The sequence below is a fragment of the Podarcis vaucheri genome (assembly GCF_965113315.1).
Source record: "Podarcis vaucheri genome assembly, chromosome: 14".
In the NCBI taxonomy this organism is placed as follows: domain Eukaryota; kingdom Metazoa; phylum Chordata; class Lepidosauria; order Squamata; family Lacertidae; genus Podarcis; species Podarcis vaucheri.
Window position 1 is genome coordinate 18,294,699 of NC_138752.1, and position 6,006 is coordinate 18,300,704.

Here is a 6,006-nt window from a genome sequence, read left to right on the forward strand (position 1 = left end):
AAAGAAGTGTTCCACAAAGTGATTAGAAGTTTGGGGGAACGTGTCAGTGGGACTGCATAAGCCATTTGTAAGGGAGATTAATTTTTGTTCTTGTTCCTTTTCTTACCGTGCTCTTGTGAAACGTTTCCTGTTTACATTCTTATTGTTTCAGAATTCTGCCGAGCAACCATTTAAAAAATGCTAGTAGAAAATGTTACGAAGTAACTCAGGATTCATTTGTTTGTTTGTTTATAGGATTCATAATCCGCCTTTTGGGAACATGCCCCATAATATGATTAGCACACAGATGCTATGGCAATGAATGGCAGAATGCTGCTCTGACTGAGTCAGGATGAAGTGGGTTGTGACTGACATCCAGGAGTTCTATAGTGCAGGACATTTGGGTTTTAGGACATTCTCTTTCCTGTTTCAATGGAGTTGTCAGGGTGTTGTGCAACGTTCCTGCCTGAACACGCCAGGAACTAAGAACTGCAACTCGAGACTGACGAGTCCTCAGGAAGAAAGTGCAATCAGGATTAGAGGACTATAGCTAGAAGGCAGAATCAGAGAACAAACATGGAGTTGGGACAGAAGAGCAAGAGACAACTGAAGGCTCAGCTTTTTTCTACCCAGAATGCTCAAATGGCCAATTTGGTGTGGGATGTAACCCATTAGAGCAGTCAAATACAACATTCCTTGTTTTCCTAGAGTGGACACAGACAGGGGGATGTTACTCCACCCAGTTGAACTTCCTGTTACACCTGGCCTGGAGCATGTGACCAGGTAGGTGGGCGTGACCCTGGCAGACCCTACAAAGGGGCCAGTCACGCAGCCATCTTCCTCTTTTGATGCCATTTCTTCTCTTGGACTACACTGGGATAAATCCTCATATGGGATGAATCCACATCTTCTGTAACTATAAGCTAAAGCAGGCTTCCTCAACCTTAGCCTTCCAGATGTTTTTGGCCTACAGCTCCCATGAGCCCTACCTAGCAGGGCCAGTGTTCAGGGATGATGGGAATTCTAGTCTCAAAACTTCTGGAGGGCCAAGGTTGAGGAAGTCTGATCTAAAGCCTGCCTTCAGGGATCATACTGTGAACTGAATGTAAGTAAACTTCCTGTTACTCTTTAAGGAAAGACTGTTGTGTCTTTACTTCTTTTTAAAGAGGGAACAAAAGGGAACTTAAAAGGAATAAACTCCAGTTTGGGCATGCCAGATTGGAATGCTTAACTAAAGAGATTTCCTGCTTGACAGGGGGTTGGACTCGATGGCCCTTGTGGTCTCTTCCAACTCTATGATTCTATGATTCTATGCAAACTAGCTTCCTGCTGTGTAAAGGGGAATGAGCTCTGATATACGAATCGCTAGCGTGAGTGAGGAAGGATAATACTTAATCAATATATCCTCTCCTACTATCCACAACATTCCCACACCTGGGTGGTTGGGTTTTACCAGGTCTGGAGGGGTTCTGATACCTTCTGTTTAGTGATTCACCACATGAGGCAGCTGCTTACAGCGTCCGACACTAGGTTGCTTAATCTCATGGGGCGGTGATCCTCAGTTCCTGACTGTAGGATGGGGGTTAGTCCAACCCTCCAGCATCTTTGCTATTGGTGGCACCCCTAGATAAGCAAAAAAGAAGCTGAGGGGCAAGATGGGGGTGGCTGGGCAGCATTGCAGAACACTTTGTCAGCTTTGAAAATAAAATGGGACAATCCCCATAGAGGCTGCCTTGACCTCTGTGGAGAAATAGGAGTATGAATAGGCTCCTGGGAACATGGAAAGCTGCCTTATGCCGAGTGTCAGGCGTGGAGAGTCCTCCCCTCCCTTTGGTAACTTCATAGATAAGAATTAACGAGTGGTTGATAGATTTATAGTCCTTTTATTACAGCGTCATGTTGCAAGCACAAATACACTGCTCTCTGCAAGATGGCTACTCTAAACCAGGCATGGCCAAACTTGGCCCTCCAGCTGTTTTGGGACTAAAACTCCTATCATCCCTAGCTAACAGGACCAGTGGTCAGGGATGATGGGAACTGTAGTCCAAAAACAGCTGGAGGGCCAGGTTTGGCCATGCCTGCTCTAAACCCTCCTTCTGCAGCATTTTGGGAGCCAATGGGAAGTTCCTCCCTCCCTCTGACTCCTTTGCTCTCTGATACGTTCGGACCTCTGAGTCCGTGGAGAGGGGGGTCCCCCACACTCTCAAATGACATCTTGACTAGCTGCCCCCTCCCTTCCGGTTCCCTTGTCATTATATCAAAGGTGGGTAACTCCCCCCTAAGCTGTTCAGCTTCTGTCTCTCTGCTTCTGAACATGCTGCGGACAAGGGTGGGGGGGTGACTCTTCCCCCTCCAGCTCTCCATCAGAGAGAAGCTGGTCTGCCAAGGAATTCATTCCTCAGTCCTTGTCTTCAGACCATTCCCTGACACTGAGTCAGACTGCTGGCCCATCTAGCTCAGTATTGTGTGCACTGACTGGCAGGGCCTTGCAGAGCCAGGCAGAGACCCGGGCCAGGTAGATAATGTGCCCCCCCCTTTTTACCATGGGGATAACTGAAGTCTTATAAATTTCTTTTCTGCGAATTCTTGAATTACTCAGGAAAAATCAAGCAACTTCTCCTTATCGTGGTTTATGTTTATCATTGATAAACCATTTAGGTGTTCTTGAGCCATTGTTGATTGAAAGAAAGACTTAATTCATTTTAATATATTGAAACTTCTCTCATTGGAGGCCACTGTAGCTGGTAACGATAAGAAAATGCATAATGCAATTAGAAAATTTGGAAAAACATTTCCCAAATTCAAGTTTAGTATTTGATAGGCAATTTCTTTCAGTGGCCAAGAATTTGAAAGTTTGAAATTCGTATCGAAAGTTCGCTTAAGGAGGAGCACCGAGCCCCCTTTGGAATCGGCGGCCCGGCCAAGTGGCCCATATGCCCCCCTCTGTCTGGGCCTCCTGATTGACAGCAGATGTCCAGGGTTTCAGAGAGGGCTCTCTCCCAACTCTTCCTGGGGACTGAACCTGGGACATCCTGTGCTCAAAACAGATGCTCTACCACTGAGCTGTGGCCCTCCAAATTGGATAGTCTAGACTCTAGAGTGATGGATGCTCCTTGACAGATGGAGCTGTGTGGGCACACGGGTCTCCATTTGCCGGAAACTCACGTAAATGTTGAAATCCAGATGGGAGTTAGGCCATCTGTAGCTCTCCAGCAGGTGCACCAGAAACATCCTAGGAACAAGAAATCCTCAGGGCTTACCCTCTGTACTTGTTGTCATGGAATTCTACTCAATATTGATCCAGAGTCGATTCCAATGTGTAGTTAGCAGAGTAACAACTTAAACATGTTGCAGGATTCCCCCCAAAATGGACCAGAGGCAATTAATATTTCGTCCAGCAGAGCTTTACTGCTACTGAAGGCAAATGAGCATAATGGTTACAAATTCAAAACATTTAGGATTGGCACAGTCCATAAGAAATTCAGTTGCAGCAGACTTACCTTAAACTTACAATTACTTATAGTAAGTCTAAACCTTAGCACTATAAACAGAACACCACACCAGACGGAAGAGAGATAGTAAGAGAAAATGAAACCCAAGCTCCTTCTGGCCTTACTTTTATAGTCAGCAAGACCTTGACAGAAGAGATAACAGAACCAGTTTAAACCAGCTGTACTCCGCTTCTCTGAAGGAATAACCCAAACATCATGAACCTTCTGCTTGTTTCTTTCACAGAGAAGCTTCCAGAAGCTTCCAGAACCCTCTTGAATTAAGTAGAATAGGGCAGAGCTCTACACATTAGATCAATACTATGTGTACTAAGAAATGCAAACTGACACTTAGGAAGTTAGCACCAAATGTATTTATAACCCAACTGACATAATCTCATGCACTCAAGTCAAAAGATTTCAGTTTATAGCTGTTTGGTCTCATTGGTCTTACTCTAGGCATAAGGTGATCATGAAAATGACTAACAGTGGAATCCTATGCATATCTGCTTGGAAGGATGCCTCACTTACTTCAGTCGGACTTGCTCCCAGGTAAGCATGTAGGACTGCCTCCTTAAAATGACTGGTTTTTAATATATTCATCTGTCAAGCAAATTCCGTATTCCTAACACAAAGCCATCAAAGCACACGGTAAAAGCAGAAACGAGCTCCAGCTCCTAGAAGAATGAAACCAATTCAGCAAACAATAAAACCATCCAATCAAGCTCAAAGAGCAACAAAACAATTTCATCAGTTATAAAATTGATCTTCCATAAATGACTGGGTTGCACTTCAGGGATGGCCTTCCTAAACTAAAAATGTCTTTGGTAGGCACCTAGACACCATCATGGAAAGCACCTGCCTGAATTTGGCTGGTAATTGAACTGGGACAGCAACACAAAAAGCCTGGTTTCTAATATAGCCTATGCACACCTCTGGGGCATATCAATGGGGCATTCTTCTTCTTCCTTGGTGATCACTTGTAGCTGAATAAGATTGTCTTCCAAAACAAGTGACTGTGGAGGCCAATTCTGGATCCACACGTCTTTCCACAGTGGGGACTTAGGTTTCCGGGCGGGAGTTGATCACAGTGAAGGTTTGCCAAACCTGCCTTCCTCTTGGCACGTTTCTCCCTTGCATCCTGAGTTTGAGTGTCTTCAAAGTCCATGGAAGAATGAGGAAATCCCGACTAAAGAACTGTGGCAAGAGAAACTGATGAGCTATATGGAATTGGCGAAATTGACACATAAACTATGCAACAAGGATAACTGTGACTTTAAAGAAGAATGGGAACCTTTTACGAAGTATTTAAAGAAACAACAAAATGAACTGGACTCCTTGGCAGATTTTGAATAAACATTCACAAACTCTTTATTGGTAATATACAGATAGATAAATTGAGGATCTTTACAATTTTATAACATACAGAGAATAACATGTGCTGAGAAACCAGAGAGAGGAGCTGAGGGAATTCCTAATAAAAATATTTATTTTTAAAAAATGAGTGTCTTCAAAGTCCATTACACCTTTGGTAAAGGCTGTTCTCCAACTGGAGCACTCACAGGCCAGTGTTTCCCAGTTGTCGGTGTTTATACTACGCTTCACTCACTGGATCATCACCTTGTCATGGTGAGTGGGCTTGCACATTCCTATGACCCTTGTGAGCGAAGCCGTCGGGAGTTTCATGCTCCCAATGGGGGATATAACAGCTTTGATCTCACAGACTTGAGAAACAAGGGTCATATTCACACCATGCATTTAAAGGACTGAGTTACCACTTTAAGCAGTCATGGTTTCCCTGAAAAAAATCCTGAGTTTGTTAAGGGAACTGAGAGTTGTTAGGAGACCAGCTACTCCCCTCAGAGAGCTACAATTCCCAGAGTTCCCAGGGAAGAGGGACAACTCCCAGCCACCCTTAACAAACAATGATTCCCAGGATGCTTTGGTGGGGTGGGAGGAAGCCATGACTGCTTAAACTATCTTAATTGATTTTATCTCCGACATCTCTTTGTACTCTGCTTAGAAACCAGAGTTAAATTGGTCTAGAAATCATTGAAATAAAGTGGAACAATACTGCTTTAAATTTATAGTGCAGATGGAGGCCTTACTCAAAGCAGGCCAGTTGAAATAGATGGGCATGACTAACTTAAAGGTAAAGGTAAAGGGACCCCTGACCGTTAGGTCCAGTCGTGGCCAACTCTGGGGTTGTGGCGCTCATCTCGCTTTACTGGCCGAGGGAGCCGGCGTACAGCTTCCGGGTCATGTGGCCAGCATGACTAAGCCACTTCTGGCGAACCAGAGCAGTGCACAGAAATGCCGTTTATCTTCCTGCTGGAGCGGTACCTATTTATCTACTTGCACTTTGATGTGCTTTCGAACTGCTAGGTTGGCAGGAGCAGGGACCGAGCAACAGGAGCTTACCCCGTCACGGGCATTCGAACCGCCAACCTTCTGATCGGCAAGCCCTAGGCTCTGTGGTTTAACCCCCAGCGCCACCCGTGTCCCATGTTGAGGGTGGATTAATCTGACTAATTTAGGC